Raw genomic sequence first — 26,878 nt, 5'->3', positions numbered from 1 at the left:
TCCATTACTTGCACAGAACCAGTACAAAAAGAGGCATGATTCAATGGCAAAAGCCCTCCACTGGAGCCTGTGCAAGAAACACCAGCTACCTTGCAGTAATAAGTGGTACGAGCACCAACCTAAAGGAGTGATAGCAAACTATCAGGCAAAGATCCTCTAGGACTATGGTATCAGAACAGATAGGGTGATGCGTGCAAATAGACCAGACGTGACGTTGATTGACAGAATAGAGAAGAAAGTATCACTCATTGATGTCGCAATACCATGGGACACCAGAGTTGAAGAGAAAGAGAGGGAAAAAATGGATAAGTATCAAGACCTGAAAATAGAAATAAGAAGGATATGGGATATGGCAGTGGAAATTGAACCCATAATCATAGGAACACTGGGCACGATCCCATGATCCCTGAAAAAGAATCTGGAGAAACTAGAGGATGAAGTGGCTCCAGGACTCATGCTGAGTGTGATCCTAGAAACGGCGCACATAGTAAGAAAAGTGATGGACTCCTAAGGAGGCAGGATGCAACCCGGAACCCCACACTATGAATACCACCCATTCGAATTGGAGCTGACTGTGATAGACCAAAATATAATAAAGAAATAAATAAATTAAAATAATAATAAAATAATAATAATAATAATAATAATAATAATAATAATAATAATAATAATAATAATAATAATAATAATAATAATAATAAGTGTTACGAAATCCTCAAAGATGTCAGTGAAATATTAAAAATACACATAAAATAACATCGTTGTGGATTTCTTCAGCATTTTAGTGACTCCTGCGATAATAATAATAATAAATAATAATCAATAATAATAATAATAATAATAATAATAATAATAATAACCCAGACAGAGTGAACCGAAGTTTATTTAAAAATGATAATGTTGGTTCCTGAGCTCGATGGTGGAGCGTTGGACTCGTAATGGCAAGGTTCTTGGTTCAATCCTGGCCTGCCGCCTCCAAGTCAGCAGTAAACTAACCGCCCACTTCTAAAACGGAAAAAGGCCGTTGGTGAAAACAAAATATGAAGCTGATGGTAAAAATAATTACGTTCACTAACCATTATCATGACAGATATGGCCCCGCTCAACTTCGTTATCATCATTATTAGTATCATCATCTTAATCATTACATTCCCTTTTTTACCTTCTCCATCTCTTCATTAATGATAACGAGTTAGAATTCCGCAAACATAATATATACATACATACATATATATATATATATATATATATATATATATATATTTATAATATAATATATATACATACATACATACATACGACATACATACATATATATATACATACATACATATATATATATATATATATATATATATATATATATATATATACTATATATGCACCAGAGATAAGAAAATCAAGAACGAAAACTAATATGGAAAAAGCTGAGAGAGAGAGAGAGAGAGAGAGAGAGAGAGAGAGAGAGAGAAGTTAAAGTTAATAATAACTTCCTAATATTTATGGGATGTGTATGTGTGTGCGTATGTATGTATGCATGTATGTATGTTTGAGGGTGTGCGCTTGTGTAAAGGGTTCTATCTTTGAACATGTTTTTTGTTCACCACGATTTGATAGTTCGCTACAAAATCTTCCATTCTACCACTTCATTTCACTTTGCAAATTAGGTGAATCCGCTCTGGGCTCAACCATTCGTTGAAGTTTATTAAAATAAGCATTTTTATTGACACCAGAAAAAGACAACACACCTGCATTAATTAATAGTTTCACCATAACATTCGAGAACAACGCTCCCACCCACAACTTTTCCTTCAATTCAAGGCTACAAAACTCATTAACATAATAACCAGGTGAATGAATGTCATTTACCTTTAAAAAAGAACAACAATTCTAATATACAAAACCAATAATAATAACGTAAATAATTAACAGAGAAATTCATTATTATTTGCTTGTAAACTATTACAAAAATTTTTTCATTCGTAATACAACGAAGGGATATGAATGGACTTCATTCATTCAATATCGCTATATAAAACGAAATGTCCATTAATATTTTTTTTTAGCAGCAAGGATAGTCAGATGATAATGCACTCTACTTCTAAACTTGCCATTGTCTAATCTGGGTACAACCTGTCACATCAATAGACCCTACATAGACATCCCTAATGAAGGCATCTTGGTTCAAACTTTGAGACGGTACGTGACGTATATTTCCGTCGTTTCTGACGGCACGGGGTGCGCTACTACTACTACTACTACTACTACTACTACTACTACTAATAATAATAATAATAATAATAATAATAATCCTTAAGTTGGATCTGTATTTTGAAGCCTATATCTGAAATACAACGGAAGGCACATAAAACTTTTTTTGGACAGGCTATAAAGGGTTTCTTGAGTCTGGTTGAAATAAAGTCTAACGAGAAACACTGGGAGGGGCGAGAGAGGGGAAGCCAAACTGGGTCAAGGTCACTGCAAAGACAAATCTCTTCTCTCCGCGTCAAAATAAGATGGGTAAGGGAGCCGGGAGGAGGATGGGGAGGGAGAGGGAGAGGAGGTTGAACCATGGACAGCTTAGACTAGGAACCTTATTGGTATTCTACGTCAGATTCCACACTCTCTTCCAAACAGCGGAGAGACAATGTTATTAACCCGTTTATTGTCTTCCGCCCTAAAAGAGACGTGTGTCTTAAGGGAGACACGTCTCCGAAGAGACACGGGCAATTGGACATAAAGAAACCCAGCTGAATCACAAAGCTTAAAATGCCTGGGTTCAAAATTAAGTACATTTAACACTCAATGATTTTCTGGTTTAAAGTTGCTCTAGAACTAATCTAGAGGCATATGACACTATTTGAAATCATTCAAGGACGCTGCGTCTAAAATAAAATATAATACAAGAAGTACTTAAGTAAAACTGGTATACCTCAAGTCTCAAAAACTGAACTTACATGAATGTTAAAATTTAAAGATTCAAATGATATAAAGCCTGGAAGGTGTTTCTGAGATATTATTCATAACTGCATAACGAAATATATAACGTGAATGGGGCAAAGAGACTTTAAGGAATAACATATATTTTACTGGATTGCCAAAGAGTATTTTCACGTATAGACGCTCTATTACTGAAATGAAATTGGTGGCCCTTCCGAACAACGAAAATTTGTAAATAATCAAGCCTGCTCTGGGTATGGAAAGGTTCGAGGTTCATAATCAGATGCAACTATTCTGATGAATTTTCGTATCATCGGCAACTTGGCAGCGCTTTGCAGCTTCAATAATATATATATATATATATAGATATATATATATATATAGATATATATCTGATATATATATATACTATATATATATATATACCCCTAACACACACACACGAAACACCAACGCCCCCAACACATCAAATATAATATATTTATATAATTATATATAATATATATATATATATATATATATACAATACCCCCAAACACACACGAACACACAACGCAACACCACACTATACTATATATATATAATATATATATAGATATATATATCATATAATATATATAATATATATATATAATATATATAAATAAAGGTTTTTTTTTGCCACGAAGGAAAAAATTAAAAAGCGAGATAGCCAAGTACTTTCGGTCCTGTTCGGACCTTTACTGAGTCAGTAAAGGGTCCGAACAGGACCGAAAGTACTTGGCTATCTCGCTTTTTCATTTTTTCCTTCGTGGCAAAAAAACCTTTATATATATATATATATATATATATATATATATATATATATATATATATATATATATATATATATATAATCTAAAGCATATTAAAAATGACGTACTGTCGTTTGAACGTTAAATGCAACAAAGTTCCATTCTCCTGGAGCACTTGCGTATGGCCATACAATCTAGCCGACTCGTCAGATACGGAAATTCAATCTGCACAAACCTCAATTCAATTTTCAGAAAGGGTCTGTGATGTGAACAAACGCGATCCTTCAGCTTTGGCTGCGTCGCCAGATAAGTTGCAATCAGTCATCGATCTAATTTTACTGGAATATTCAAAACATATTTAAAAAAGCTGCTTGCGGACGATACTGTCTTCTGTGTTTTTTTTCTTTTTCTTTTAAGTCTCAATGAGTAAGTTTCTCTTGACTATTCATATATAAAGATTAGAAAAGTTCATGTTTAAGTTCTATTTGAAAAATCTCTCGTTTTGCAGTGATGAAGGTTAAAGCATACTTTCATCTTATATCTATTTTCATGATATGTATTTTCCAAGAATGTTTACATCATGTCTAACAAACAACTGACTATTAATAATATACAACTTGGCGGACAATACACTAATCATACATACATTAAATTTTGTCCTTGCCAGACAGGTACTTAGCCAACACATACATACTACTACAACAAAACAAAAAGAAAATTATATTGAAATCCGATGTAATAGAAAAAGTCCAAAAGTCACATCTCATACCAATAATATCTAAAAAAATAAATGAATAATATAAAATATAGAAAAATTAAAAGGGGAAAAGAAACTTCGAAAACCAAAAGCCGGACTTCATTGTCAGAGTGGGTCATGGGTTTCGTCCTCCGGCAGCCGTAACCATTCGTTCTGCTGAAGACCTTTTGCCCCCCTCACCCTTCCAAAGAAAGAAAGAAAAGGAGAAAGAAACTATGTCCTGACATTTTGTCATTTGTAATCTTGACTCGACTCTGGCACAAAGGTATATAAGGAGTGCCGGGCGAAATGGGATGGTTAAACGGACTTGTGATCTGAGTATCCTCGCCTCTGTTGGTTGTTTAGAGTCCGGAAGGACACACTAGACCTCCCATTTCCCGTTTTGTCTTAGGGTAATGGATCCTGTTGGCATAAGGCGTGCATACTCTAAACCAACCAACCATAAGTACGGTTCCTTATTACTTACTGTAAATTGTTAAGTACATTTATAACTGCATACACGAACAAACTAGTGAAATAATTCTAAGCATTATCAGTAAAATCCATGGCATAATTTTTATTGGTAAATAAAAAAAAAGTTCAAATTACAGCCACCAAATTTTGGGATGCATTCACATTAAGTCTTTCCTATACTCTGTTTTTTTCTATCTGTCTATCCGACTGTGGTAGTCGCGCATGGTAACACTGCGTCCTGGGCTTTAAATAGTTACGCTATGTGTAAGTTTTAGGTAAATAAAAGGATATCTGGGTGTACATTTGCAACTGAAAAGTGTTTTAATAATTTATTGTATGTGAATTACACCGTTAATATTCGAAATAGGATATTATTTAAAGCCCGGATAGCAGTGTTACCATGCGCAAACACCAAAGGCGGATGGACAGATGGAAAAAAACGGAGTATAGTCAGTAACACTCATTATGCACTGGAGTGATTTTATGTGTCATCGTCCAAATTTGATAAGCAAAGAAAATGCCGGTTCCTATATGTGGACTATGAAAGCTGCTTGTAGATAATATAAAACGTTAAAATTTGTTATAATTCCAAATTGTACATTGCTAGCGAGCTCTCTTGAATTTCAGCTCTAATTTGTATGAAAGCAGCAACGGTTGTTTTCTGTCGCTGTGTATGACGGTGACATTCCATTTCAAATAGGGTACTTTCTGTAAGTGGTATGACTGAAGCATTTAGCCTCTCTCTCTCTCTCTCTCTCTCTCTCTCTCTCTCTCTCTCTCTCTCTCTCTCTCTCTCTCTCTCACTTAGCGGTATAAACTTTTATGAAACTGATACATATACTGCATAGAGTTCATTATAGCAAACGAGTACACGATAAAACAAGGCTATTTGCGATGTTTCAGAAAAGAAAAAATAATTGTTTTTCAGTGTCACAAACAAACAAATTGGTACCCGCTTGTTAGTAAAAACTATGTTTATAATCGTTTTTCTGTCCGGTCTGCTTTCATAGACTTTTTCCATAAACATAGTATAGGTTTTCATTAACTAGGAATTTAAAACAAATTAAAAAAAAACAAGAATGGTAGGTAAACGCATCACGCTTAATCTAAATAAAGTTTACAAACTTTGTAACACATTTTGAAATGTAAAGTTTGTGTCAGTCTCTTTACAAGTGTGATTCATCGATTCAAGCAAATTGGGACTCTACTGAGTTGATATTAAAAGGGTAACTAAAATAAAATTCTCTGCACGGGAGGTCCATCCAGGAGTCAGTATCTGAAGTATGACAGTCGTGTTGGACTTTTCCAAGGAAACGGCTTAATTTTGAGACAAATACATACATACACACACATATATACAAATGTGTATATATATAAGCATATACATACAAAGTATATAAATGTGTGTACAATGGTTTTCTGACTTCTAGAATTCTTAATAAAAAAATATTTCCTTGCCCAAGCGAGATTCAAACGCACAAATTTGCGAGAGAGAGAGAGAGAGAGAGAGAGAGAGAGAGAGAGAGAGAGAGAGAGAGAGAGAGATTATAGTTCGCAACTTTATGAAAATGAGAGAGAGAGAGAGAGAGAGAGAGAGAGAGAGAGAGAGAGAGAGAGAGAGAGAGAGAGAGAGAGAGATTATAGATCACAACTTTATGAAAATGTTAATTATCTGACATGGCCGATCTAATTTTCCAACACAAAGCCGGAAAAATGAGAAGATTTAAAGATCGTCGCTGTTTTCTAGGTCAGAGGATGAATAAACAAAATATGGCATGGTGGCCTTCTGTATTAGGAAAGTAATTACGAGGAGCAATGGCTAATATAACTGAACGATATGGACCAAGTTTAATTTCACATAATTAATTTCATATATTCAAACGCTCCGTACAATCGATTTCTGAGGACAAACAACCTTGTGATTGGCAGAGGAAGTGTCTGTCTAAAATGCCAGGCAAGGAACATTCATTTACCTCCAAGAAATAAATGAACGTTTCCTCAAGTTCGACACCTGATGAATAGTACCATTTGGATCAGTAACTGAGATTCAGGATTAGGCTCCAATCAAAACTGAGGCATGAAAATATGCTCTGAAAATCCTAAAGTCGAAATCAATATTTGTAAGCAATATCTTTCCCATTGTTATAGCATTATTATCTTGCTCAATAACAAATAAAGAAAATGTGGGCCGCATCTCTCTATATTGCAAAGATAAAAACTGTTATAATACTGTTCCCATTTTCAACACAATTTTCCTCATTTGTTACGACTGCTCGGCAGATTTCCATTCGTAATTGTCACCTAAACAAAGGGAGTTTCATACCTCATTGGATATTTGTTCAAATACAACATTAAAAAAGACACACGTGAATGACATAATTAAACAGTTGAGTAGAAACCAACTCATCGCAAATATTTCTGCAAATGCAACATTAACAAGGAGACAACTAAATTATATAATTAAAGGATACAGTTGATACAAATCATCGTAAAAAATTACGTGGGCCACAAACTAATACGTTCAATGGTCAAGATATTCCTCTGTTTCTTTTTGTAACACTATAATTTTTGTTTCAAAAAACTGACTTCCCATATGAGTTAACATATACAGTAAGCTTAAGGTTATACCGGTAGTCTAGATCAAAATCTGTTATGCAGACTTTACCTTTCTTGGACATAGCACTAAATGACTTAGTTTTCAGCTCAAATTTTCGAAATTTCGAGATCGCCAGCTACAAGATAAACGATGCAACAAAGAAAAAAAAATTTATTTAACGGATCAATCAATTATACAGACCACCAGAGACACAAATTACAGCAGAATTATCGCATTTATATAAGCCGTGATGTAACAGGGACGAAAATTACGAGCATATACCATTACGTCCTTCCCAGGGCAACACTATTTAAAAATACTGATTAAAAAGAACTCGATGACGTATATTTTACTTAAATTTGAAAACTTATATCGATAACTTTACTTAAAACTGATGAATTGAATTGACTTCCACTTGAAACACACATACTAACGATTTTACTTGAAGTTGACAGAGTATATCAACGACTAATGCTGTTGATGATTTTACTTAACTAAGACGACTATTCTGATGATGATATTCTTCCTGAAGGCATGCACATGTTATTACGATAAACTGTGCAATCAAATGATATTGGCACAATATTTTGATGAATGCAACCAGTCTCCTTAAGATCCTGAAAGACAAAAACACAAGCGTATAGAGTACATAGTGTTCTTTTAATTTGTGTACATTACACACACACGTGCGCACTCACACACACACACATATATACACATATATTGCACAAAGAATTTTCGCAACCAAACAAACCATAAATAGAATAAGCAATCACTGCAAATTTCGCCTTTCCTTCCATGAGCTCATCACGAGACGCCAACTACAAGTCTTTAATGAGGGTTTCAGACCAACCAATTACTGCTACATTGTTAATCAATCACCCATGAAGTTTAATCAGACAATTGATAATTTGGTTATTCACTCTGTTGGAAAAGGCTGCTTTTAATGAACCGCAAATTTACCTGACAACTGTTTAAACCAAAGCGCATAATGGTTCTTCCCTCCCTCTCTCATTTTTCTAATTTCCGATGCCAATAATTCGCCTCGTCATTAATTACCGAGACCGCATCCCCGCACTCGACAATACGAAAGGTGCTCTGGCAAGTGACTGCTTTTTTTTCTTTTTTTATGGAAAAGGGACTGGAGAAAACTAAGTTCAGTATCAGGAATTCATTGCAACGTGTGTAAATGACTACATTCGTATTATTATTATTATTATTATTATTATTATTATTATTATTATTATTATTATTATTATTATTATTATTGAATACTATAGCTGTTTCAAAGGCATTTAATTTATATAGAATCTTCTCAATTCTTCTTATTATCTTTTTCTCGTCAGCATGTAGCTGGTGTATTAAGTTTCCTACATGCTGACGAGAAAAAGATAATAAGAAGAATTGAGAAGATTCTATATAAATTAAATGCCGTTGAAACAGCTATAGTATTCAATGCTACTGCCCCCAGAGAAGGCCTCCTTCCTTATTATTTTGGAAGAAGACCCTCTTTTAAACAAATTCTGTTGAATGAAATGGCAGAATTCAGCGAATTACTCTTATATATTATCTTTTCTATTTTTCTTATTAACCGCTTTTTTGGCTCAGCGATACTTCGCAATAATTGTCCAATATTCATATTGGGGATAATGCTGAAAGTGGTATTTAATTCAGAACAGGCTTTATTAATCAAAGACTGGTATTATCAGTATACTGGTATTATCAGAATACTGGTATATGGGAAGGCGTTCCTCTGGTTCAGATCAAGCAGGGGTCGTCGTCGGTGTTGGTATCATTCCGTAAGAAACGTCAATGTCAGGCCGGGGTCGTCTCTGGTATTTAGCTGGTATTACTGCTGGTATAGCTCTGGCTTATCGCGACGTTTCAACCTTCTCGTAGGTCATAGACGTTTCAACCTTCTCGTAGGTCATCTTCTTGGCTGGTTAGCCAGCCAAGAAGATGACCTACGAGAAGGTTGAAACGTCGCGATAAGCCAGAGCTATACCAGCAGTAATACCAGCTAAATACCAGTGACCACCCCGGCCTGACATTGACCTCTCTTACGGAATGATACCAACACCGACGACGACCCCTGCTTGATCTGAACCAGAGGAACGCCTTCCCATATACCAGCATTCTGATAATACCAGTATACTGATAATACCAGTCTTTGATTAATAAAGCCTGTTCTGAATTAAATACCACTTTCAGCATTATCCCTAATATGAATATTGGACAATTATTGCGAAGTATCGCTGAGCCAGAGAAGCGGTTAATAAGAAAAATAGAAAAGATAATATATAAGATTAATTCGCTGAATTCTGCCATTTTATTCAAAAGTATTATTATTATTATTATTATTATTATTAATTATTATTATTATTCAGAAGATAAATTAATTCATATAGGAACAAGCCCACAGGGCCCACTGACTTCAAATTCAAGCTTCCAATGAATATTGTGTTCACTGGAAAGAAGAGAAGGTAATAGGAAATTAAGACAGAGAGAGACCAGTTATTTAGAAATGAAAATAAATATAATGTAAATAAATGATCAAAACAGAAAGAGAATTGTTTCAGGGTTGTAAAGTATCGCATCTTCGATTGAACGTTTCACGTTCCAGTTGCACAGCATCCTCAGGGAGACTGTTCCACAGTTCCACAGTGTGAAAAATAAAGGACTTGTGGAACTGAGAAATTCGACAGTGAGGCACAGTTACTGCATCATGGTGCTGCTGTTCAAGCAAGTGTTGTTGATCTCGGCAGGAAAAGGAGGATGAGGGACCAACTAATATGTGAAAGATCTCTGTTAGAATACAACTTATGAAAGTTGACAAATCTGAATACTGGGCTTAGGTTATATTATGCCCACCTGCTAAATACCTATAGCAGCATTTCTTCTTGACAAAACTCCCTCATGAAACGGGACAGAAGATAAATATGTAGGCATCACTGATAACAAATGCATCACAAAATCAAATCTAATTTCTCCACAAATCAGAAATAAATCCGACATCACTGCTCAACATTGGCTTATGGATATTTACTAAATGGCAAACATTAAATGATTTCGAAATCGACCGCCAAAAAGCGAATCATTGTAATCAATCAGTAATTTTAATTAAGATTTCTTCAAAACAAGTTCATTTTTCGTGTTGCAAACATTGTTTTTGATACCCTTATGCATAACAAATAACTATAAAGTAAACAAATCCCTTTTTTTTATCACAAAAATATGGTTGTAATACCACTTCTGTTTACTTGGTATATTTAGGCAAAAAAGAAAGTAGATAAAAGGGCAAGACAAATGTTCGTTTGAGTAACTGCCATTTGTCTTAACGTTCAGCCCAAACAACATAATTATTGTTTCCAGAGTCATTTATTTCAGTCAAGTTGTGTATAATTTCAGCACAAACACACAGAAACAAATAAATGATTGCTTAGCTTTCTTTTCCTTATTTATATTGTAATTTACGTCGAAGTTAAGTGCTTAGAGGTCAATATTTACTTCGGTGAATGGCCATCATAAATAAGTCATAATTTGCTGGGAGATCTTTTGTCTCTAATATTAAGAACTGAATTCATCAATGGTCACGCGATTTCATGGGATTTCTTCTGTTTCATTCCATACAATAATATGGATAACGCAAAAGGCAAAACCGTACCTTACCTTACCTTACAGCTCGTTCGGGTTTCCCCAGGTCTCTCAGTGTGAGGCACCTCTAATGTCTACCAGAGAACTGCTAATACATTTTCCGGTATATTTTGCATCTTCCTATCTTGGATGGTCTGGGATGCAGCTTAGATATTTGTCGAGCTTATCCTTAAACACATCTACGCTCACTCCTGATATGTTCCTCAGATGAGCTGGCATTGCATTGAATAGACGCTGCATTATCGATGCCGGTGCGTGGTGGATTAATGTCCTGTGTGCTTTCCTTAGTTTTCCTGGTATAGTTTTGGGCACTATTAATCTACCTCTGCTTGCTCTTCCTGATATTTTTAGCTCCCTGGTGTTTTCGGCAATTCCTTCTATCTGTTTCCATGCCTGTATTATCATGTAGCGTTCTCTTCTCCTTTCTGGACTACCTGTATTATCATGTAAAGTTCTCTTCTCTTTTCTAGACTATATAATTTTAAAAATTGTAGTCTTTCCCAGAAGTCAAGATCCTTAACTTCTATTCTAGCTGTAAAGGACCTTTGTACACTCTATTTGTGCAATATCCTTTTGGTAGTGTGGGTACCATATCATATTGCAATATTCAAGTGGAGAGAGAGAGAGAGAGAGAGAGAGAGAGAGAGAGAGAGAGAGAGAGAGAGCACTTACCTTACTTACGTAGTTGTTTGGCTGGACGATCCTAGATCCTAGAGAAACTTTTTCACCACCGACACTGGAGAACATCTCTGTTGGGAAACGAAAAAAGAAAATTAATAACACTTGTATAAAGGTCGATATATATATATATATATATATATATATATATATATATATATATATATATATATATATATATATATATATATATATATATATATATATATATATATAGGAATGTTCGTTACCTTCAACGGGAAGGATGTAGGAAAGGTGAGAGAGAGAGAGAGAGAGAGAGAGAGAGAGAGAGAGAGAGAGAGAGAGTACACAAGTGTATGTATTATTTGTGTATGACAAACACCATAAAAATTTCGAGAGAATATATGAGATATGAGATCCAAAGTATGAAACAATATATCGCACTGGAGGAGAAACCAAACCACAAAAAAAATCAAAACAATAATTCTAAGTGTTACAACAATTTACAAACAAAGATCCACAACCACGGAAACCTACAGAAAGCAAAACCCAGCAAAGAAAAGCGTAGCCTATTGACGTAGACACACAGTATCTAGTGAAAAGAGACAAAGGTTCGTTAGTCCACAATAGAAATATAGCAAAAAAAAAAATGGAGAAAGATGAATGCAAAGATAAAGACGAATGCATAGAAAATGGATAAAAGACTGATGCCAGTGATGAATGAAAGGGCAACTTTGAATGCACAGATAGAACAAAAGATGTGGATAAGGGTTAGACGAAGGAATAAAGGAGGCAGAGAGGATGAATTGCAAAGATAAAGACGAATGGCTAGAATGGATTAAAGACTGGAGCAGTGATGAATGAAAGGGCAACTTTGAATGCCACAGATAGACCAAAGATGTGGATAAGGGTTAGACGGAGAGGAATAAAGGAGGCAGAGGAATGCAGGCATGCCGAGATACAGAATATAAAAGGGGTGAAAGACGCAAAGGTAAAAAAAAAAAAAAAAAAAAAAAAATCAGTTTCCAGATATACCGATAATTTCCTATTCAGGGTCACTGGCATAATCGAGTCAAGATATAAATGATAAGGCATAAATCGTTCAAAATGATGAATCTCTTGGGGGACATTTTCGCCAAAAAATTAGCACCCGGAAAATGAGACGAAAAAAAGCATAATGAGGGGATGTGAGACTAAGTCAATAATCAATGAATGATTTACGATATTTAATACTGATAATGCAAGGGATGACGAGAAAAGAAGTAAAAATTCAATGATGGTATGTTACCAAAAGATGGGTTGAAATATTATATGCATACAATTCATTGCATGAAGGCCAACGAATAATTTATAAATTCATGCACGCATACATACACACATACTTATGTACATATATGCACACATACACAGACAGACAGACAGACAGGCGCGCTTGCACACACACATATATTATATATATACATTATATATGAGCGTTTGTTTGCCCTTGGTAACATCAGAAAATTCGGGAGATAAGAAAGTGATTTAGTTGCAAAGGCGCTGAACAATACTAGGTTTCGACTGTTCCAGCTCCAATGTAGGAAACTCGGTCTAAAAATAAGAGACCATATACTACAGAATCTTTAGTTCCTCGTACACGGGAGGGTAGAGAGGAGGTTGGAAATATTCTAAACACCACATTTTTACTCATAAATCGTTAGAAAAGAGTGGAATGATTGCTAAACTGTCTGTTGCCTCAGTAATCACAGGTTACGCAACTTTAAATGTGAGAATAACTCAGATAAAACGCGCCCCATAAACCAACGATAATTGCATAAGAAACGATAAGAATGAGTAAATACAAACAAATCATGTTATTCTTAAAAGAAAATACAAAAAAATAAATAAATAAACTAACATCCCCCCCACAGAATGACGACGCATAAACTTACGCCATTTACTATAATCAGGGTCTGATAAGAGGAAGGACTTCATAAATACATTAAAAGGAGACATCAGCAATTAGTGTTGCGAAAGTATGAAGGCGACAAGAAGCAATCATTCACAGCCGCCAGGAAGAGGTTGATGGATTGTACACCTAAATAAGAAACAGCTGTACCTGTAATAGTTTAATACCATGAAGACGAGAACAAGGACATTGGAGTGTTAACAGATGGTAGGGTTCTTCATTTAGACCAAAATAACAAGCCCAAAGTGAGCATATTCTTAGGGACAGAAGAAAAAAACATGAAATAATTCAGATGGAAATTCCCTGGTTACAGACGGAATATTATTATTCATTAATGAAAAATTTAAAATTATTACTGAATGAACAGAAACAAATGGCCAACATCAGAAAAAAACTTAATAAAAAACGCTAAAAAAAAAGGAAGTGGTTTTAGGAAGGGGATTAGAGAAGGCAAAGTAAAGCAGGCTTGAGTTTCCAATTATTGGAAATCGTGTACACATGATATAACAACATGTAAGAAAATAAATTCAGGCACTGTATGAATATATATATCTATATATTATACATACATAGGAGTATATATGTATAATTATTTACTCGTATATTCAAGTGTATATATATATATATATATATATATATATATGATATATATATATATATATATATATATATATATATATATATATACATATACACATATATATATATATGTATATTATATATATATATATATATATATATATATATATATATATATATATATATGACATACATACATATACATACACCGGCTGAAAAATAAAAAAAACACTTTTTAGAAGAATGCCTCAAAGAACAAGTACTACCAAAAACGTACGGATTCGGGAGATGGACACTGCAATCGGACCCCTTCCCTCCCTTACAAGATTTTCCTGGAGGAAAGAATCACCAACACGAAAAACGACATCTTCGTACTACGCAGAGTGATATATGGAACTCAGTCTAATCTTCGCCTCCTCACTTCGGACCACATATACAGGTATCTGATTTCATTCTGTTCCGACGTTGCTGCCTATTAGAGCGTGACTCATTCCAACAGGCTTTTACGCAAGTTAAATAACTTAATAAACAGTAGCGCATGGAATAATCTTGCGCAACAAGACAAAGTTTTAAACTTATCCAACACCCTCCTTACTGTAAATTAACATTTAGTTTTAAATCTAGGCTTATCATTTGCCCTTATGCCAGACCGCATAAACAACCTAGACTTCATAGTGGCTTTTGATAAATTCATATCTGACAGAAACTACAGCCGTGAAGAGATATGTTTAAAAGAAGTGTTACTAAATGCTTTAACTGACCTAAATAAGAAATATCCTGTTCCGCGTAGATTTATGACAGCCATCCGCTCGCTAAAAAAGTTAGATGTTATAAGTAGATCAGACAAAGACGGCAAAATCGTAATAATGGACAAAGGCTTCTACCTCGACAAAATCAACCAACTCCTTAGCGACACAAACACTTACGACAAACTGACGAAAAATCCCCTCCAAAACGTCCCCACAGAATTTTTTCGGAAAGTAAGATTAATTGGGCAAGATAAAAAGAGAACTATTATAGAAATTTAAAGCAATTAATCCTAAACTCCCCTACTTTTATGGCCTTCCCAAAACTCACAAAGACAATCTTCCATTCAGACCCATCGTTTCATATGCCGGAGCTTTCAATGGTTAGCTGGCCTTCTTTCCCCTTTTTTAGGCACTTTTTCTCCCAGTCGCATTAAATATTCGGAAGATTTTTGTCACAAATTCAGAGAAGCACATATACCACTTCACAACATAAAACTTTTAAGCCTTGACGTAGATTCCCTATTTACAAAAGTACCAGTACAGGACGTTCTTCATTTTTTGAGGGAAAAATTAGCCCCCTATTCAGATCATTTCCCATTGGCACTTGACAAAATAATAAAGTTAGTTGAATTATGTTCATCTAATAACATATTTTCATTCGGGGAATCATTCTATAAGCAAAAATTTTAGCCAATCTGTACATGGAATACTTTGAAACTACAGTAATAAATGCAATAAAACCCAAAAACATACTGTGGATAAGATTTGTAAATGATATTCTAACATTTTGGGATAATAGGTGGGGCAATTTTAATGAATTCCTTTCAAAATTAAACGCATTAGTGCCCAACATCAAAGTTAAAGTTGAATGGGAAACAGACAACAAAATTCCTTTTCTTGATGTTTTAATAATCAGAGACACGACAGAATACAAATTTACCATATTCAAAAAACCAGCGTTCTCACTTTCATACATTCACTACTTTAGCTATCACGACATTGCTATCAAGATAGGTGTAGCCAACAAACTGTTCTTAAGAGCCTTATGAATTTGTTCCCCAGATTTCCTGGAAAAAGAATTTGAACTAATTCGTAAGCAACTTTCGTCTTTAAAGTATCCTGACCATATAACTGAGAAAGCAATTCACAAAGCAAACGTAATTTTCTACTGACCCCCTCAAGACAAGACCAGAGAGACACCCAACAATAAAATAAAAATTCCTCATCTGGACAGGATTAAGACGGTGACTCAGACCCTCGGAAAGTCTAACCCTCTTGTATTTACTTACCCAAACACCTTAGCCAAATCCCTGATTAACGTCCAACAAAAGACATTCCCCAGGGACACAGGGGTTTATGAAATCCCATGCCAGACCAATCTTACATCGGATTTACAGGAAAATCACTTCCCCAGAGATTAATACAACACAAACAGTCACTTAGGTATGGACAACAGAACTCAGCTATTTTCAACCATATAAATGAACATAACCATAGAATAAACTGGAATTTGTCACATATAATTTATAGCAGCAACTGCTGGTACAAGAGTCAAATGATGGAATCGGCCTTAATAAAAGAGAGGCAGGTAATGAACATCTCAAAAGGAGCATGGGATTCAGATGTGATCGACAAGATTTTCATTCAACCAACGCTTAAGAAGATTAAAGGAAGATTATCAGCGGGGGTGACCTAAATTGGCTTACCTGTGGATGGATCTCTTGGTAATACCCCCTTTTCTGTAAACTTTTCGCATTCATATACCTGAAGAGGGAGACAGCAGTCTCTGAAATATAGTACTTTTCTCTCTATATTTTGGTGTTTTTTATGTGCTCCTTTTATTAAATGGAATTCTGTTGTAACAGAATTTTTTTACCAGTCATATATATATATATATATATATATATATATATATATATATATATATATATATATATATATATATATGTGCGTGTGTGTGTTCACGTGTTTGTGCACGAAAAATGCAAACGTTACGAAGCTCTTCAGAGCAACTTGTAGCGTTCTTTAGTTAACAGTGAAAACACTTCCCATATCGTAATTCCGAAACGTTTACAGCTCTCCTATGGCTAGCCCGAAGGATTAGATATTTTTACGTGGCTAGGAACCAATTAGTCACCTAGCAACGGGACCTACAGCTTATTGTGGGATACGAACCACATTATATCGAGAAATGAATTTCTATCACCAGAAATAAATTCCTCTGATTCCGCGTTGGCCGACCCGAGAATCGAACTTCGGACCACCGGATTGGTAGCCGAGCTCGAAAACCACGCGTCCAACGAGAAGCTCTTATCGCCTGAAAACTCTGTTCATAAAGAGAGGCTATACTTTCCTATTTTCTGAGTCATTATTATCCAGGTATCGTACCAACGTTTCCTCCAACTGTTTGCGATATCTTGGAAATGCATTCTATATTCGTTCACATTGTCATTCTTAATGTCGTTAATAATTTCTTTCGCTAACTTTTCACTCGAACCATTATCATCATTCATCAGGTAATTTCATTCCACTGAATTTATTATTCTACTTTATTCCATGTCTTTCTCATTAACCCCTTCCACTGATGGTATTTTTCTCTCAATAACGATTCCAAAGCCTTTTCACTATCGTTTATCAGTGTTATAGTCTCTTATAAATTCTAAATTTTGACTTATCAATCACTCGACGATTTATTTCCTTGAAGGACTCACTTGCAGTAAATTTCTGCAATGTAACAAAGATTGTATGAGTAAACACACACACACACACATATGTATATATATATATATATATATATATATATATATATATATATATATATATATATATATATATATATATATATATATAAAGGAAAAGAAGAGAGCACGTTAAGAACCACCACCTTTTATTCGCGACGCGTTTCGTTGTTTCTTCATAACATTCTCAAGCCTAATAGAAGCATTAAGTTTTTATAGTTAAAAGAATATAAAATCGAAGGATAAGAAAGCTGAGTAAAGGTGACAATAATAATATAAAATCTTTAACATTACTCATAATAGCTGGGAATTAGATTTCCACGTAAGTCGACTTTTACTATACACACACACATCACCATATATATATATATATATATATATATATATATATATATATATATATAATATTATATAAATTTCAATTAATGATTTTTTCATCTTGGGAAGTAATACCGAAGAGAACAACACGCAATAGTGTCACCTGTGCTTCTCTGGGCACCACAAGAATTGGATTGCCCAGATCTACTTAGATGAGAGACGGGAGACAGGAGAGACAGAGAGACATAAGCAGTGCAATTTCACAAAGGCCAAGGATGACTATACGATTAATATGACGATTACAACAATTAAATGCATGTGTAGCAGCAATCTACTGAATTATGCAGCAGTTCTGCTTCGCTTTCCCTAGCAACTACCCAATCCTTCTACACACACACGCAAAGAATAAGTGGTAAACAAAGAAGAACAATCCATCAGTCATTGAACACTTAAATGACTCACAAAAGACGACTGCATACTTGAAGATGAAACAAACCTTCCAGGAGGACGACTGACAAGTTCTTTCCGGGCAGCACTTCAGGCAAGATCTCAGTTGTTAAGTTTGGGGGGATACTTGAGGGAAGAAGGGTATACAGACTTCCCTTCGACTTGACGGCCTCTCTATAGACTTTCTTCAGTTTCATGAAGCGAGCGCAGGTTTTCTTTCAACTGTGTGTTATAAAATAGTCTTCAATCCAACTTTAGGAAGTAAATACTGACTTTCAATTTTGCAATGAAACACGATACGTTTCAGAGCGGAAAAATGAATATGCTGCGAAATATTTCCACCAAGGATTAAAAAGCGAAACGGAAATACCATTTCGGCAGATGTTATCATTTCACGCGAACTCTGACCTTTCTTTACAGGTCTCGCTCTGTCCGTGACCTAATTCCCACGGGGAATAGAGACGGAATATAGCATCAACATCTTGAGCCGAGTCTATGCATTTAAAGGGACCCCTTCATCTCCTGTCTTGATGCATTCCAAAATTCCCCCACATTTTAAAATGAATTGACGTCGGAATCAGCTCTCGCGTAAAAACGGCGGAATAATTTCTCAAAGAGAATATGTAGAGCAGAAGCTCATCAGACTCTTCGAGAGATTACGGGGATGAGCGGCTCCAGCATCCAGAGTATTTAGTGGATGATGACCTTCAACCTTATGATGGTTTCTGTGCGGCGCATGCGCGGGAATATGAGATCATATGAAATTTTCGGAGAGACTTAAATGTTAGCGTACCCCGTAAGAGACAAATCCTCCTTTCCCAATGAGGCAAGTCTGAACTTGATTTTTTACTTTTAGATTATTTACAGACTAATTTTTTTTTTCGGTCTACAAAATTTACACTTTGGCTTTACGATTTACTACTTAACGTTAAGCTTATGAGCTTAACCTCTATTAGTTGAAGAACACCATAGTGCACACTGATTTCACATGGAAAACTATGATGACGTAGAAAACCCACCCATAAAACTGGCTCTCAAAAATAAAGAAGGGTTTCTATTCATTTATTCTCACGGAGCTTAGTACAGTTTTCAGTTCGCTTATGGCATATCGCCCACCCAACTATACAAGGGTATACCCATGTTATCTGGGGCCAAGGAACAGTGTAAAGCCTTCAGCCTCATCCCCAGGAATTGCGAGTCACTGGAAGGATGTACACTTCTGGTGGCGCTAGTTCTCTGAAGGAGATATCCATTGATGAAACACAAACACAAGTGGGCACGCGCACAAACATGTATATATTAGATAATATATATATAGATATGATATAAATAAAGGTTTTTGCCACGAAGGAAAAATGAAAAAGCGAGATAGCCAAGTACTTTCGGTCTTGTTAAAGGGTCGGAACAAGACCGAAAGTACTCAGCTATCTCGCTTTTTCATTTTTTCCTTCGTGGCAAAAATCTTTATTTATACATAGCATCACGTTTTATATACTTCGTGATCAAGTTATTCATATATATATATATATATATATATATATATATATATATATATATATACACACAATATATATATATATATATATATATATATATATATATATATGTATATATATATATATATATATATATATATATATATATATATATATATATATATATTAATATAAAAGTTTGATCACTTGCATTATACTGCTCGTTCGTAAAAAGAATAACAGGACCTCGTTCAAACAGCAGGATGGTCTAATGTGAGATTTATAGACATACAGAGACCGCGCACCAAAACGCTCGATGCCTTGCACGAAAACCCACCAAAGATAACATATCCTGAATAACTGCTGTACGCGCAATATAAATCCTCCTTGCTACGCTTGAGAACAAAGGAATGCAGCCCCATTTTTCCCAGATTCCCTCGGCAGATCTAATCGGTCGACTGGAGACAAAAGCTCTTTACATCGCTATTGCCCAGAAAAGTATGTCGTTCTTTCTACGAGCGTCTTTAACCGTGAATGTTGTACCTTCAAATTCCCTCGGCATTTTCTCTTTCATTGAGTGTTTCAAAGAGGAAGGTTAAATGGACATTCATTCTATTTTGTTGCACTCAATAATAATACTGAGAAAACTTCCTCTATAGAGTTAAAGGACTTAAAACCATAGAAATTATTGCAAGCATATGATGTAGTGCAGGTGATCCAACAACCTTTATGCCTTCTGTTATTGAGTGGTTAAAGTATTGACCTGGTGTTACATACACCAGCGGTTCTACACCCAGAGGAAAAGGTAAATCTTATCATTTGTTTTTAAGCCAAAATATATTTATTAAAAGATCTTAATAAAATAATTATGATTTTAAAGTCTCTATGTCATGGCGACTGTAATGAGGGATAAAACCTAAATAGAGAGCCTTTTCAGCTCATCACCCTCATAATAATGATAATAATACTATAATCCAAACGTGTATACTGCATTATGTTCTATGTAAAAAAAACAAACACAACACAAAAAAAAGTGAACAGAAACAAAATGTGCTTGATATATGAAGTGTGCAAGGCATTTTGAAATTGCCTTAAATCCTATCGTCCTTTTTTACGAGGCAATAATAATAATAATACTAATATTAATAATAATAATAATAACAATAATTGGAAGGAGACCCTCTTTCAAACAAGTTTTATTGAAAGATATTGCTGCATCAGCTGCATTCAACTTGTAAATAGTCTTCTCTATTTTTCTAACAATAGCTTTCTCTCTGCTACTACAACTGGCGAGTATTGCGCCGATATTACTCATCAGGAGGAGTCAATTTCGGGGATATTGCTTAAAATGTATTTATTTGTCACAGTACATGAACAAATAAAAAATACAAGTCGATCTAGTGGCCAACGTTTCTCTCGGTATCATCCGAGCATGATCACGGCAGTGGATCGGAGTAGACTGTAGGTGTTGTCAAGATCTACTCAATATATAGCGGCAGGTCAGCAGGGGGTCAACCGCGAGCTGCGTTTTCATTGGCTGGTGGCGCAATGCGCTCCAGCTATGGGTTGAAAGAAGTTTTCTTCAAGACGCTTCTCGTCGTTGAAGGTTGCGCTGTTGCAGCCTAGCTGATCGTCGAGGCTGGGGCAAGACTTCCCTGGGCGCTGTGTCACGACGGCTCGCGTTGTCATTGGCTGATGGGCTGCTTGTCTCATCTGGTATTCTTTGATCGGGAGTGTCGTTCGGTCTGGTATTATTTGTGCTATTATTTATGCACATAGGTCTCCTTAGGTTGGTGGGGAGGAAGAGCAATAACAATAATTATAATAAAAACTTAAATCCCTTGCAATGTCATACAGAGGTCAAAGTTAACATTTTAACTTTGATTATTATATTGAATTGCAATCAATCTTTAGAAAATATAATTATCCATCAGTGACTGTAATTGCTGTGAATGATGAATGAATTAATAATAATAACAATAATAATAATAAACTGAAATCCTTTGCGATATGAAATAAAGGTAAACGTTTAAATCTTATATAACTTATCGATCAATGACTGTAATAATAATAATAATAATAATAATAATAATAATAATAATAACTTCGCTGAATTCCTTTTCTGACTACACACAGCAATCAACATTACAGTTACATCAACCCTCTGAACACAACACTAATGGCAGGGGGAATAGAAGCAATTAATAAAATGTTCTAATGGAACGAATTTGCATTAGCTCCAGCTTCTATATTTCATCGTTTTAATAATATACTAAATCTTCTCTGCAATGCAATGATTAAAAGATATAATCTAGTTTCTAATCGGGATTTGTATAGCTTCTGTAACAAGCAATATAATCCTTAGTAGTTCAACGACGAAGTCTTGTCTACGGCCAGTTGATTATTGCTATTATTAACAGCCTGATGGAGCGCGCTACGGCGACGGAATCCGGCGCTGCCCGTCATGACACCCCTACCCTACCAATCCCCTACCTAACCCTGACCCAAACTGGGGCGGACAAACGGGTTTGAAGGAAGTTGAATGTGTCATGTCCCCCCTACCCTCCGGATCCCCTACTTATCCCGGCCCCTCCCGGGGCAGAGAAGCAAGAAAAATCCATTAGAATTTGATTATTATTATTAAAAATACTAATAGCAGCATAAGTCTTAAAATGGAGCAACAAGTCAATAGTTATCTACCTGTACAAATACATATATGAAAATAAAACTAAACAAGGAGCTTTCGAGAATGCTGAATATTCCCCTTTTCGATATATGTATATGTATACATATACATGCATACATACATACACACATACATACACACACACACACACACATATATATATATATATATATATATATATATATACATATATATATATGTATATATTATATAGATACATAACTGTGGATTTGTTTCCCAATTATTATTATCATTGTAATAATCATTATTAGTATAAAAACCGTTTATTTACTATTAATCCCCCAGATGTAAATATATCCCAAAAACCCGAATAACTGGTTGCCAATCATCTTAGCTCTCCTGACCTGATAAAAGTTTCCATTACTTTATGAAACTACGGAATTTATCGTGTACTACCTTTAGATAAATACCTGGCGAGTTCAAATTACCATTCCCAGTTGGCAATATGCCATTAATGGAGGCAGGTAAATATTTTGGTTGTGTCTGAAAACATCCTTTCTTGCACAAGGAGAGGGGTGGCTTGCACTCTTAATTGGACAAATACCACAGGTAACGATCTCTCTCTCTCTCTCTCTCTCTTCTCTCTCTCTCTCTCTCTCTCTCTCTCTCTCTCTCTCTCTGTTTTTTCTGGAAAAAATAAAACCAGTTGAGAAAACAACTGGGGTAAATGAAAATACAGAAAATATAGGAATATGATGGCAATTCCTGCTCCCAAATGAATAGGAAGAAAAAATGATTGGGCTATGAAAATCGGCCTAGATATGAATGTCTGAATAAGATAACTGAACGTAACATGAACTGCGAATATATATCTGACCTAGTGACTGCAGACCGGGACAAATAACTCGTCAACGTTTCCCATTTGTTTCTTATATATATATATAATATATATATATATATATATAGTAATATATATAAATATCAATAAATATATAATATATATATATAGATATATATATAAAATATATATAAATATATAATATATATATTAATATTATATATATATAAATATATATATTAATATAATTATAATAATATATATATATTATAAATTATAGATAATCTATATATATGTCTTTTATTTAAAAAGATAACACTACTTATCTTCATTTACGCCGGATCTTATTTCAATCTTGTCCTTATTACTATTTATATCAACAACTGTCAAACTGTTTTTCTAGATTTCTAGATTTTTTTGGCTACCATACTTTTTTAAATTATTGGATATTCATATCATATGATTAATAAAATTCCGATTACCTTTCCACAGCTTTATAAATTTCGTAGGTTATAAACATTATTTTCTCATAATAAAATTTTTATATCGTTTAATAATTTTTGTGAAGGAGTAAATTATATATTCATAATTCGAATGGCATTAAAATTGCGACAACTACACACATATCACATAAATTCATCCATCCAATATTATTACTTCCAAAATCATATTTTTTTAAATTAGCACAATTGATGATTTACGGTCATAATTTTATGCAATGAAGATGTTTTCCAGTTATTTCACTTACTTTTATCCCTCTTCAGTTACAACAGTTTTTCATTTTATCTGCTGTACACATTTTGAGGGAAAACTAAAGTAATCATGATCAAAAGTAATTGAAGGTAACGGTATGATGCTAATGAATATTTAGAAAGCTAATTTTTGAGCGGAATGTAATTTTAGATACAAAAGAGTCTTTGATATAACAGAATAAAAAGAAAATATAAAAACATGATTCAAAAGTAAATATAGATAACGACTGGTTGTTTCATAATATAACAGTTTTAATAGAAACGTAATTATAAAAAAAAGGTTTTAAAAAAACAGGTTCTTTATGTCCGAATTTAATAGGGACTGTATCAATTACACTTTAGTTCATCTGGTAAACCTAGACTAATTACTCTTAGGGAGCAGTCCACTTAACCGCAAATCAAATTATATTTCATTAGAGGCAATTGTGTACTCAGTATGGGTCTTTTAATTGATATTTTTATGGTGTGATTATCCATAATAATGTCCTTATTCATCAAGACTATTATTATTATTATTATTATTATTATTATTATTATTATTATTATTATTATTACCAATGCAAGCAAATTAGGAAACATTGCTATTTTGGATTTATATTCGTGATTAGCGCCTAAAATACTCAATTATACAGACTGCACGAAAAGATTACAGTCCTGTGACCACACAAACCGCCTTCATTTCGAAATTTCCATAAAGCAAAAGAAAAGTTGAACGATAGATAAGGGGAAACAAGGAACCTATAAAAAAAAATTGTAAATGTCCAATTTTGGAAAGGTCACAAAAATTTGTGAACACAAGAAGCCATACATATTCAGTAGGAAATGACTGAATGTTAGTTTTAAACGGTTCAATTTGCTCACCACTCTGAATTTCAGCCCAAGGTATAGCAATTCTGCAAACTTATGTAGGAGCCAACAGTAATACAAGCTGGGCCCAGGCTGGACGACGGTAACTCTATATTTATGACGAGTTGCCATATATATATATATTTATATATATATATATATATATATATATATATATATATATATCACTATCCACAGGGGAAAAATAAGAGGCGGGTCCTGACCGGTTTCGACTTTATTTCCAAGCCATTGACGAAGGACTGATACATAGTTTTAGAAATCACAAATATATATATACTACAGATTTGGCTGAAATTTACAAATGATTTTTGACAGCCACTTTTACCTTGACACCTGCCTGTGGGTGGATTTGCAGTCCCAAACGGTTGTGTGTATGTTCGTCAGTACTGTCTCTGTAGTGTATATATATTTGTGACTTCTAATACGATGTATCAGTCCTTTGTCAATGCCTTGGAAATAAAGTCGAAACCGGTCAGGACTTACACCCCGCCTCATATATTTCACCTGTGGATATGTGTGATAAATGAATCACGTGCTAAAGTGAGTATAATTATATATATATATATATATATATATATATATATATATATATATATATATATATATACACACATATATAAATGTAACATACATATATATATATATATATATATATATATATATATATATATATATATATATATGAATAACTTGATAACTTGATCACGGAGTATATAAAACGTTTTCCTCTGTAAAATCAGTTGTGCCTGAGTAAAGGGTCGAACTAGACCGAATGTGCTTGGCTATCTCGCTTTTTCATTTTTTTCCTTCGTGGCAAAAACCTTTATATATATATATATATATATAATATATATATATATATATATATATATAATATATATATGTATATATATATATATATCCTTGAATATTTTTTTATCATTTTGAGAAGAAACAGTCGAGACAGTATGGTACACAATACGATCAAAATTACCTTTAATGAAAAGATCGTTCCCAATCATCTGGAAGATTTATATTGGGTCATGTATATACAAAAAACAAAGCTGGATCACCACAGTGATAAAAAAAAAACCTGAGGCTTATATTACAAATATGCTGAGTAATTGGTTTCCACTACATTTGCTCCAAATGGTGCTAATGCGGATGGTTGAAATAATTACCCCAATTAACTCACATTTTTCCAAACTCCGAGTGAGTAAACAACCACCGCTGAAACAACACTTAAATGGCAGAAGTAAGCAAATGGATAATGAGAGTTTACCGAAAAGCAACAGAATATAACGAAAGTTTTTAAGTAATTAATAAGATACTTTAAGCAGACACACACACACATATTTATAATATATGTATAACTGCTTAATGTTCCTAATGTTACTTAAAAACTTGCATTATATTCTGTTGCTTTTCGGTAAACTTTCATTATCCATATTCTTACTTCTGCCATTTGTGTGTTGTTTCGATAAACTCGTAATTGTTCATTTGCATACTTCTGCCATTTTTGCGTTATTTCAGCGATATATATACAGGGTCAGGCAAAATGATCTGACACATTTGTAGGTTAAATAAAAGGCAAATAAAGTAAAGAAACGAAAAAGTTTTTTTTATTTTCGAAAAGTACATATAATGCCATTTTTTTTCATATAATGCCATTTTGTTTTGTTTCTTTATAATGCCATTGTTTTTCGTTTCTTTTTCAGTTGCTGCCATG

At 34.2% G+C, this 26,878-nt stretch overlaps 1 protein-coding gene across 1 annotated transcript in view; it reads right to left on the bottom strand.

The window, feature by feature from the left end:
- The window catches only part of LOC135221655 (octopamine receptor beta-2R-like), a 364,792-nt gene that overhangs the window by 48,223 nt on the left and 289,691 nt on the right, over positions 1–26,878 (bottom strand). The window contains exon 2 of the mRNA XM_064259353.1: positions 11,846–11,922. The gene's annotated coding sequence lies outside the window, so the exon portion shown is untranslated. The remainder of the gene's footprint in view (positions 1–11,845; positions 11,923–26,878) is intronic.

This window comes from Macrobrachium nipponense, chromosome 3, assembly GCF_015104395.2.
Source record: "Macrobrachium nipponense isolate FS-2020 chromosome 3, ASM1510439v2, whole genome shotgun sequence".
NCBI classification, from domain to species: Eukaryota; Metazoa; Arthropoda; class Malacostraca; order Decapoda; family Palaemonidae; genus Macrobrachium; species Macrobrachium nipponense.
The sequence above is the reverse complement of the archived record's forward strand: the minus strand, read 5'-3'. Positions and strand labels throughout refer to the sequence as shown.